The 11,569-nt window shown below is 47.4% G+C and overlaps 1 non-coding gene across 1 annotated transcript; it reads right to left on the bottom strand.

Annotated features, from left to right (window-relative positions):
* Nucleotides 1-5,634: 5,634 nt before the first annotated feature.
* Nucleotides 5,635-5,742, bottom strand: LOC118076621 (U6 spliceosomal RNA). The gene has a single exon (XR_004691527.2). It is a non-coding gene; the product is annotated as a U6 spliceosomal RNA (small nuclear RNA).
* Nucleotides 5,743-11,569: the final 5,827 nt, after the last annotated feature.

Here is an 11,569-nt window from a genome sequence, read left to right as displayed (position 1 = left end):
GAAGCCGGCTGCTGAGAGGTGGGAACTGAATGGGCAGCCAAGGAAAGGGTGACTCAGAACTTTATCTAAATATTTGATCTCACCCTTGGCCATGCCTGTGTGAAGGAGCTGCTCCTGCCATGGGGTGGGGGGGTGTACATTAAGTGCCCAGGTGTTCCTGTATGAGACTGATTGTCTAGACCGGTGAAAGCTTTGAATCAGTGTCTGGATGCAGTGGTGGGCTGGATGAGGTCCAATAAACCAGCGTTTCTCAACCGCTGTTCCGCGGCACACTAGTGTGCCGCGAGACGCTGGCTGGTGTGCCGCGACGTGCGGCGACGAGAAGGGCAATTTGCATTGTCACGTGCCTGGCGGCCGCCAACAACTATCACTGAACCGCCGGAAAGGAAGCCGGCCGGGTCACGACGCGGGGTGAGCGCAGTTCTCAACAGCCACCACCACGGGAGGGTGGTTTTAGACAAACTTAAAGAAGCTGGCTGGATGAGCTCAACCTGAAACTTGCTGAGCAAAGGATTGTGCTGGCAGAGAAATCAGCGGCTTGTGAAGCCTTATTACAGGAGATTGCAACCAACACAGCAATTGGCAAGTGTTTCTTACAGTCATAATTATATAGTCAATATAGGGCGGCACAGAGTTAAAATTTTTAACTTTTTTAATGGTGGTGTGCCTCGTGATTTTTTTCACGGAACAAGTGTGCCATGGCCCAAAAAAGGTTGAGAAACACTGCAATAAACTGTGGAATCCTGGGGAGATGGAAATGTTCAGGAAATTGGCAAGTTCCTTGTTTTGGATGGATACATTTTTGTAACTAGAGGCATGAGTGTTACAAGGATTTTTGTTAAGGGGGGGCAGGACTTTTTGGGGGAGAGAACTGACTTGATTGGTCAGTTAAGTATTTCTATTGTTTTACTTGATCGGGGGTGCAGCTGCCCCCTGCCCGCCCCCTTGGTAGGGGGACAAGTGTCCTCAGTGGTTAGGAGTGCCTTTACCTTTGCCTCCATGCACTGAAAAGCCTCACCTGCTATTTTTTATGCACTGGGCTCGTCTTACAGACAGAAGAGCAGACCAGGTTTGATTTTCCTTAGTACGTTGGCAACACTCCTTGGGAAAATATCAAGAGAAGCCGGATTTGCATGAAACATAGAGGCTCCCCCTTCCCAAAAGCTCGGCTTTTCTGAACAAATTCCCAGGCATGTTCTAATAATACACTAGCCCTAATGTCGACTGTGCTCAATTTTTCAAACTCCCCCCTGTAAATCAGAATTTGCCAGCTGTTTCCCACAGTTGCCCAGGGCGAAGCTGATTATATTTTGTTAAGTACGGTAGACGTTAGGAAGCCTACTTCGCCTGCTTTATCTTGTGCCCCATGCTTGCAGGTGCAGAACACCTGTCTCTGGAGGAGACAGCATAATGAGAGCACATCTGCCAAGCTGTGTTGCTGCCCTCTGGTGGACAGTCAAGCATTGGCCACTGAACACAGGAACCCCTGAAACTACCTTATATGATGGAGTCAGGCCATTGGTTCATCTAAGCTCAGTGTTCCCTACTCTGACGACTCAAGACGACTTGACAAATTTCAATTGGTCCCTAACGCAGAAGCCAGATTGCTAGCTGGGGTTCCATTTAGATCTCACGCACCCCCTGTTTCGAAACAACAGCACTCAGTGGTGTAGCATGGGGGGTTGCCCCAGGCGCAAAATTTAGGGATGCAAAATTTTTAAAGGGGAAAAAATTATAACAAGGAATTTTAAAAATGTGCCCCTTACCCTCACACAGAAAAGCTACTAATGTTTGTGCAGGCAGACTGAGGATCAGAAAATGATCCTCAATGCTCATGGAGCACCACAGCTGTCACTGGGGCAGGTCACAAACTATTGCCCCTTCGTTCCAGCTTATTAGCGGGCAGTGCCGAAGATACTTGCCATGCCCGGGGCTCTGGCAAACCACGCTATGCAACTGGCTGCACTGCTTGCCAGTTCATCGCCGGACCCAATTCAAGGTACTCCCATTAGTGTTCAAAGCCTGAAACGACTCAGGTCCCAAATAGCCAAAACACCATCTCCTTCACTGCAGACCCTCTCAGGTGCTAAGATGGGCAGAGGTTGTTCCACCACTCTAATTCTAGTTACAGGTAGGTAGCCGTGTTGGTCTGGCGTAGTCGAAACAACAACAAAACAAAAAATTCGTCCAGTAGCACCTCGGAGACCAACTGTATCTGAAGAAGTGTGCATGCACACAAAAGCTCATACCAATGACAAACTTAGTTGGTCTCCAAGGTGCTACTGGAAGGGGGGAGGGGATTATTTTGGTTCCACCATTCTAAGAAACTTGAGAGCTGCAGCCCACGAGGTAAAGGGACCCCTGACCATTAGGTCCAGTCGTGACCAACTTTGGGGTTGCGTGCATTATTGAAACTTGCATTATTGGCCGAGGGAGCCGGCGTATAGCTTCCAGGTCATGTGGCCAGCATGACTAAGCCGCTTCTGGCAAACCAAAGCAGCACATGGAAACGCCGTTTACCTTCCCGCTATAGCGGTTCCTATTGATCTACTTGCATTTTGACGTGCTTTCGAACTGCTAGGTTGGCAGGAGCTGGGACCAAGCAACAGGAGCTCACCCCGTCACAGGGATTCGAACCGCCAACCTTCTGATCAGCAAGCCCTAGGCTCACTGGTTTAGCCCACAGCGCCAACTGGGTCCCATAGAAAGGTAAAGGGACCCCTAACCATTAGGTCCAGTCGTGACCGACTCTGGGGTTGCACGCTCATCTCGCATTATTGGCCGAGGGAGCCGGTGTATAGCTTCCAGGTCATGTGAGAGGAGGACCTTTTCTGTTGTGGGACTCTCTCCCTATGGAGATGTGTCTGGCTTCTTCACTACACAGCTTTCAGCAGATGCTGAAGATGCACCTCCTTACCTTGACTTCTGACACCTGAGATGTATTTTTTAGGACCCTCCTTATTTTTGGAGCTGTGCATTGGTTTCAATGCTGTGTTTTCATTGTTGTAACCAGCCCTGGGACCTTGGGCTTGACGGACGGGTAATTAATAATAGCCATAATACCAACACTGCCCTAGGTGGCCCATATGGTGTTACACGGGGAAAGTGCCAGTTCTCCAGGCTGTCTGTGTTGCAAGTGATTTGTGTTCAGATCCAAGTGTGCAGATGTATTATTATGTGATGGGGAAAGGTCATGCATGCAGATTCTGCCTCCAAGTCATGAAACAAGCTGCAGTTTTGCAATAAAATAGAAAGAACCCTAGAAAAGGAAAGTTGGATGGGACCACAAGGGTCATTTATTTCAACCCCTTGCAATGCAGGAATCTTTTTGCCTAAGGTGGGACTCGAACCCGCAACCCTGTTGAACAAGTAGAAGCATCGCAGCAGATGCTCCTTGCCTGGGGAACCATCTGAAAAGGCAAACAAGAGGAGACATGGTAGAGGTGTCTAAAATTAAATAAGAAAGTGGATAGAGAGAGAAGATTTATATATGTATAAATTTTCTGTTGTACAATTTAAAATATTCATTTAAACAACCTTAAAATATCAGTGACTTCCCTTCTTCTCTATCCGTGGTTCATTTTGCACAACATAAATCCCTGCATATTTTATATAAACTAACCCATTCAGTATTCCGTTATTGCATCCATCAAAACTTATTTACACTGTTGAATTTATCTTAACGTTGCCAACGTTTCCAAGTGTACACAATTTCCCCCCATATATTCAATAAACGTTTTCCAATCTTCTTTAAACGTATGTTCTTCTTGTTCTCTTGTTCTATAAATTAGGTCTGCAAGGTGCACATATTCCATCAGCAGGCACCTGCGCGGCGAGTAACACCCCCTCCAGGGCCGCCCCCCTGCCCCCTGCTTGCTCCGCCCCTGTTTTCAAGCAGTTATCCTTCAAGGATCGAGAGAATTTTTTTATTCCTCTCTCATAACCCTAGAACTCAGGGACACCCAAGGAAGCTGAAAGTTGGAAGATTCAGGACAGACGAAATAAAGGACTTCTGCACACAGGGCATAGTTAAAACTATGGAACTCACCCCCCCAAAGAAGCCAGCGATGGCAAACCAATTTAGATTGCTTTCAAGGAGAATTAGACAAATTTATGGAGGAGAAGTTCCACCTCCACTGCTGAAGGGAGGAAATGCTACTGAATATCAGTTGCTGGAAGCTATAGGAGGTGAGAGGGCTCTTGTGCTTTCAGGGTCCCCACCAGGGCATCTGCTTGCTATGGTGAGAACAGGATGCCAACCAACTACTTTCTGATCAGCTTTGTGTATCCCAGGAGCAGATCTCTCTCTGGGGCAGTGCAGTAAATCCGCAAGTCTAATAGAGCCCAACCGAGCTCTGGAAGAAACAAGAGACCCTGCAAGGGACTGCTGTACATGCCGGAAACCTCTGCAGCTGTCAGCTATTTGAGGATGTGCTGCTAAGGTCCCTGTGAGCATATTTCTCCCCCGGGGCAGTGGAAATAAGCAGATGGTCAAGATAGGCTGCTTACAAATATAAAAACAAAGGATAAACTCAACAGCCCAAGGCAAGTAGAAATGAACAAGTATAGGATTGTATAAAATAGCTTCTTGTCTTTGTTGTTGTTGTTGTTGTTTAGTCGTTTAGTCGTGTCCGACTCTTCGTGACCCCATGGACCATAGCACGCCAGGCACTCCTGTCTTACACTGCCTCCCGCTGTTTGGTCAAACTCATGTTTGTAGCTTCGAGAACACTGTCCAACCATCTCGTCCTCTGTCATCCCCTTCTCCTTGTGCCCTCCATCTTTCCCAACATCAGGGTCTTTTCCAGGGAGTCTTCTCTTCTCATGAGGTGGCCAAAGTATTGGAGCCTCAGCTTCACGATCTGTCCTTCCAGTGAGCACTCAGGGCTGGTTTCCTTCAGAATGGAGAGGTTTGATCTTCTAGCAGTCCATGGGGCTCTCAAGAGTCTCCTCCAGCACCATAATTCAAAAGCATCAATTCTTCGGCGATCAGCCTTCTTTATGGTCCAGCTCTCACTTCCATACATCACTACTGGGAAAACCATAGCTTTAACTATACGGACCTTTGTAGGCAAGGTGATGTCTCTGCTTTTTAAGATGCTGTCTAGGTTAGTCATTGCTTTTCTCCCAAGAAGCAGGCTTCTTTTAATTTTATGACTGCTGTCACCATCTGCAGTGATCATGGATCCCAAGAAAGTAAAATCTCTCACTGCCTCCATTTCTTCCCCTTCTATTTGCCAGGAGGTGATGGGACCAGTGGCCATGATCTTGGTTTTTTTGATGTTGAGCTTCAGACCATATTTTGCGCTCTCCTCTTTCACCCTCATTAAAAGGTTCTTTAATTCCTCCTCATTTTCTGCCATCAAGGTTGTGTCATCTGCATATCTGAGGTTGTTGATATTTCTTCCGGCAATCTTAATTCCGGTTTGGGATTCATCTAGTCCAGCCTTTCGCATGATGAATTCTGCATATAAGTTAAATAAGCAGGGAGACAATATACAACCTTGTCGTACTCCTTTCCCAATTTTGAACCAATCAGTTGTTCCATATCCAGTTCTAACTGTAGCTTCTTGTCCCACATAAAGATTTCTCAGGAGACAGATGAGGTGATCAGGCACTCCCATTTCTTTAAGAACTAATATGGAACGCTTCACGAATTTGCTTGTCATCCTTGTGCAGGGGCCATGCTAATCTTCTCTGTGTCGTTCCAATTTTAGTATATGAGCTTCTTGTCTACTACTCGCCTATGGCGAGCAGACTTTTGCCTCCAGGGAGGGGAGTGTAATTATTGTCATCATTGTTATTCTTAAGTTCCAAGCTTTCCTTTCAAAGAAGCCCAGGGCAGCAAGCAACAAAGCAGGGGAAACAATACAATTACTGTAAAATAAAGCGTGATCAAAACATTTAAGAACAACGAAGAACATCTAGAAAAGAGAGAGGTTGTTTCCTTTACTCTTGTGGATGGAGCTCTTGCTAGAAACGGGCTTGCGTCAGTCTATGTGAGCAGGTTTGTTTTTAAAATGTGGGCTAATATCTGGGTGCATTTTGCAAGAAGAGGATGTGACTGGAATATTTCAAAGCCCAACGGAAGGAGCCATAATGCAGAGGATTTTATTCCTTTCACACCTGCAGGTGATACCTCTCCAGAGTCGGCAGCAAACATGGTATGCCGTTTTAAAAACAGACACTTCCCCCATTTTGCACTGCTCCTGTAGGGCTCCTTTGGGCCCTGGTTGGATCACATCCCAGTTTTCTGATTTGCGGGGAAAGCCCTATATAACCTCCACCAGGTTGGCTCAGCTCCTGTGCTCGACAGTTTGCAAGTCCAGGCCCTCCAGCCGTACCTGTTACAGGAATAATGCCTAACTTTTACACACACACACACACACACACACACACACACACACACACACGTGCAGTTAACCTCTGGAACTCACGCCCACTGGAGGCAGTGGTGGCCACCAATCTAGATGGCTTTGAAAGAAGATTAGCCACATTCATGGAGGAGGAGAGGGCTATCAACTAGCCAGGTGGCTCTGCTCTGCCTCCACAGTCAGAGGCAGCAATGCTTCTGAATACCAGTTGCTGGAGACCACAGGAGGGGAGAGGGCTCTTGTTCAGATCCAGGCATCTGCCTGGTCACTGTGAGAATAGGATGCTGGACTAGATGGGCCATTGGCCTGATCCAACAGGCTCTTCTTATGTTCTTATATACTGCCATCACTTGATAAGAACCATACCTGCCAAGTTGCTGTCGGAGAAATAAGGGACCGGGCGGAAGTAGCAGACCGGAAGTAGCGCTGCCGCCATTTTGGAACTGGGCAGAGCAGCATCAAAAGTCACTTCTGAGCATGCTCCGCCCAGTTCCAAAATGGCCGCCGCACCAGAATAAACCGGGGGAAAACAAATAAATCCATTTTTTTCAGCTAGGAACAGCTGGAAAAACGGGGATTTCCCGGGGAATACGGGAGACTTGGCAGCTATGATGAGAACACAGAAGCATTTTTTTTATAGTACTGTACAGTGGTACCTTGGGTTACAGACGCTTCAGGTTACAGACTCTGCTAACCCAGAAATAGTACCTCGGGTTAAGAACTTTGCTTCAGGATGAGAACAGAAATCGTGTGGTGGCAGCGCGGTGGGAGGCCCCATTAGCTAAAGTGGTACCCCAGGTTAAGAACAGTTTCAGGTTAAGAACGGACCTCCGGAACGCATTAAGTTCTTAACCCGAGGTACCACTGTACTAGAACTCGGGGCCATCCAAGGACTAGAAATTTAATAATTAAGAATAAAATAAAAGCATGCTCAATTTTGGAAGATTCACGACAGACAAAAGGCTAAGAGGCTTTGTGGGCCCCAGCGGAAAACTCAAGGGAACCCGGCGCCCAAGAGTGCCACGTTGGTGACCCCTGTTATAGAATTAAAAGTTTGGACACAAAAACTTCCTACCAACGAAGAATGGTTGATAAAGATGATGGACTACGCCGAAATGGCGAAAATGACCAGGAAGATCAGGAATCAAGAAGACAATAAATTTAATAAAGAATGGGGGAAATTTATAAGTTACCTTGCCTAACACTGTAAACAATTAAAAACATTGGTGGGTTTTTAACAATACTTGTAATGTAACAAGAACTGTAGTGAAATCTGAATTTTAAGGGGAAATGGCGAACATTATATAATGTAGGTGGGAAAAGATTAACAATGGAACCCATGGAAAGGTGGAGGGAAGTCCAAGGATTCAGGGAATCCTATATTTTTATGATTATGATTTATATATGAATGTAAATATTAAATGTAAAACTGAATTTTAAAAAATGGGGGGGGGGGTTGGACACAAGGCCCATTAGTGCCAAAACTTTATAGATAATGGCAATACCAAATATCTTAAATGAAGCTTACAACTGTAGAGGGCCAAACAATCCAATAGGATCCACATTCACACCTAAGGTAAAGGGTATTACCCCTGACCATTAGGTCCAGTTGTGACCGACTCTGGGGTTGCGACGGTCACCTCGCGTTATTGGCCGAGGGAGCCGGCGTACAGCTTCCAGGTCATGTGGCCAGCAAGACAAAGCCGCTTCTGGCGAAACCAGAGCAGCGCACGGAAACGCCATTTACCTTCCCGCCAGAGTGGTACCAATTTATCTACTTGCACTTTGATGTGCTTTCGAACTGCTAGGTTGGCAGGAGCTGGGACCGAGCAACAAGAGCTCACCCATTCGTGGGTATTCGAACCGCTGACCTTCTGATCGGCAAGCCCTAGGCTCTGTGGTTTAGGCCACAGCGCCACCCGCACTTAGGCCAAGCCTAATATGGTCTGAAGTCTGTCCCCAGTTGGACACCTCTCAGCTGACACCTTTTCAAGTATCTCATGCACACATACGCAGGCGCAAGCATCTGGGTCACAGCCTACCACCCTGAAGTGCACAAGGGGGTCTGTTCCCCAGTTCCTTCTCCAGCTCTCACCACTTGCCTTCACCATCTTGGTGCCTTCAAGTTGACATCAATGAACTCACCCTTGGGCAGCTAGAAGCACAGGAAGCTGCCTTAAACTGAGTCACATCATTGGTCCATTGTCTACACTGATTGGCAGCAGCTCTCTCAGATTTCAGACTGGAGGTCTTTCCCAGCATAGCTGCCAAGTTCCGGCCTGAGAAATAAGGGACTGGACCGGAAGTAGCGGACCGGAAGTGGCGCTGCCGCCATTTTGGAACTGGGCGGAGCATGCTCAGAAGCTACTTTTGATGCTGCTCTGCCCTGTTCCAAAATGGCCACCGCACCAGAAGTCACGCTGCAACCATTTTGGAACTGGGCAAAGCAGCATCAAAAGTAGCTTCAGAGCATGCTCCGCCCAGTTCCAAAATGGCCGCTGTGCCAGAATAAACTGGGGGAAAACAAAACAATTCGTTTTTTTGGGTGGGAACAGCTGGAAAAACGGGGGTTTCCCGGGGAATACGGGAGACTTGGCAGCTATGTTTCCCAGTCGTACTTGGGGAGGCCAGGGATTGAACCTAGGAGCTTCTGACTGCAAGACAGCTGCTCTACCTTTGTGCTATGGCCCTTACCCCCTTCAACTTGGAAGACCTGGTCTTCTCCCCTGAATATGGGGAGTCCGGCCCCAGAGTCATGTGATGCCAACAGCAGCGGTGTGCAGCCTCTCTTCAAAATACCATTGCTGCCCAGGGAGAGCCTGTTTGGGACTGTTTGTTTCCTTGAAGGCCACACCTTCTCATTCTGCAGCTCATTCTGTACAGTTCTTAATAAATAAAAGCTGGAGCAGATAATTACAGCCTTGATGGAGTGCCGAGAGGGAGGTCGGATCTGAATTCTTTTAAGTGTGTACACAAACAATTAGCAAAAGATGGCAAAGGGTTTGGAAGTTTAAGAATGTCCTTGAGGTAAAGGCGTTGGCAAGGGGGGCGGAATAGAAAATGCTTCTGAACTGGAGAAGCACTATTTCAAATTTCAGTATATATATATTTCGTATGAGGAACTGCCTATCAGCATCAGGCAGGTGCCTTCACTATACTTTATTATTATTATTACTACTATTATTATTATTATTAGGTAAAGGTAAAGGGACCCCTGACCATTAGGTCCAGTCGTGACCGACTCTGGGGTTGCGTGCTCATCTCGCATTATTGGCCGAGGGAGCCGGCGTATAGCTTCCAGGTCATGTGGCCAGCATGACAAAGCCGCTTCTGGCAAACCAGAGCAGCACATGGAAACGCCGTTTACCTTCCCGCTGTAGCGGTTCCTATTTATCTACTTGCATTTTGACGTGCTTTCGAACTGCTAGGTTGGCAGGAGCTGGGACCAAGCAACGGGAGCTCACCCCGTCACAGGGATTCGAACCGCCGACCTTCTGATCAGCAAGCCCTAGGCTCAGTCGTTTAACCACAGCGCCACCTGGGTTTAATTAATGCATTTTACTCTTTTGGCACCTGATAAAACTTTTGTTGTTTTTGTTTTTTTTGTTTAGACAAGCCCACCCAGATGTTTAGGTGCAAATTTTAATTTGCTTTCATTTATTGTTAACTTCCTGAAAGTCTGAAAATATTTTTGCTATTATTGACTATTCTATTGCTTTATCTTCTTTGGTAAACCACTTTGAGGTGTGTGTTTTTCGGGAGGCGCAGTTACAATCAAATGGGTGTGTGGATTTTATTAAATGCATAAATGACACGACCCCAGATTTTAGCTGCACAAACTGCAAAGCAGGATCTGTGCAACTGAGAAAAAGCAGCCTGGTTTCGCAATGAGCCACTGCAAGCCGAGCAAAGCAAAACAAAAGTGAAGAACAAGCGGATTGACTTTGGCTAGATTGCTTCTGGGCTGAGTGATGCAGTCAGCGGTCAAGGCCCGTCAGACTGATGGGAAGTGACAGCCGTGTCCTGGAGCCCCGAGTGGTCTCAGGATACCCCCGCAGGGAAATTTTGTCCTGTTCTCTCTTCTTTTCCCCCGTGGAACCATCTCTCTCTCTCTCTCTCTCTCTCTCTCTCTCTCTCTCTTGTCTCAGTTGAACCAAAGAGCCACGGCCGCTTTAAAAATTCTCCTGCAGGAAGTGCAGAGTTTAGTCGCTGGACGGAGCAGATCAGCACGGAAACTCTGAGCGTGGGCCGACTACCCCAGCAGGCAAAATCCAAACGCATAAGCTCAGGGCTACAAATCAGCCGTGACAGCCTGCCAATTGCTGAATGCCTGTGTGCAAACTCTGTCCTCCTGTGCCCATTACTGGGGAGCGGAGGGGTGCTGTAAGCTGGGGGGGGGTCCTTTCAGGGACAATCCTGACCCTCCTAGGTCTGGCCTGCACATAGCAGGTTCACCACTCACTAACCTGCAGCATCAAGTCCTACCTGGCGTTTATGAACAAACTACTACGCATCAAACGCCACGTTGGGGTTACGGGACTCCTTTATTATTTCTTTGCAGTTTTTTATTTGAAAGAGAGCAACGCAATAAAACAGGGACTGCGGCCCTCCAACCCTCCCTATCTGGCCCTTGGAACTTTCCCTCTCACTAGCACTGCTTCTTTGCATTTGTGAGTGTTCTTGCGGAGCCAGGATGTGCCTTTGAATAGTTATGATGCTTCTTGCTTGTCTGCATGCAGTTCATAGAAGCAACCAGGGGTGTTGAAACCAACCACTGGCGCAGAGGTCAAAATTTGCATTTGCATACCCTCCAACATTTCTCCAATGAAAATTTTGTTGTTTAGTCGTTTAGCCGTGTCTGACTCTTCGTGACCCCATAGACCATAGCACTCCAGGCACTCCTGTCTTCCACTGCCTCCCGCAGCTTGGTCAAACTCACGTTCGTAGCTTCGAGAACACTGTCCAACCATCTCATCCTCTGTCGTCCCCTTCTCCTTGTGCCCTCCATCTTTCCCAACATCAGGGTCTTTTCCAGGGAGTCTTCTCTTCTCATGAGGTGGTCAAAGTATTGGAGCCTCAGCTTCAGGATCTGTCCTTCCAGGGAGCACTCCGGGCTGATTTCCTTAAGAATGGAGAGGTTTGATCTTCTTGCAGTCCATGGGACTCTCATGAGTCTCCTCCAGCACCATAATTCA

The sequence above is a fragment of the Zootoca vivipara genome, chromosome 16, assembly GCF_965207765.1.
Source record: "Zootoca vivipara chromosome 16, rZooViv2.hap1.1, whole genome shotgun sequence".
Classification (NCBI taxonomy): Eukaryota; Metazoa; Chordata; class Lepidosauria; order Squamata; family Lacertidae; genus Zootoca; species Zootoca vivipara.
This window is presented reverse-complemented; position numbering and strand designations above follow the sequence as displayed.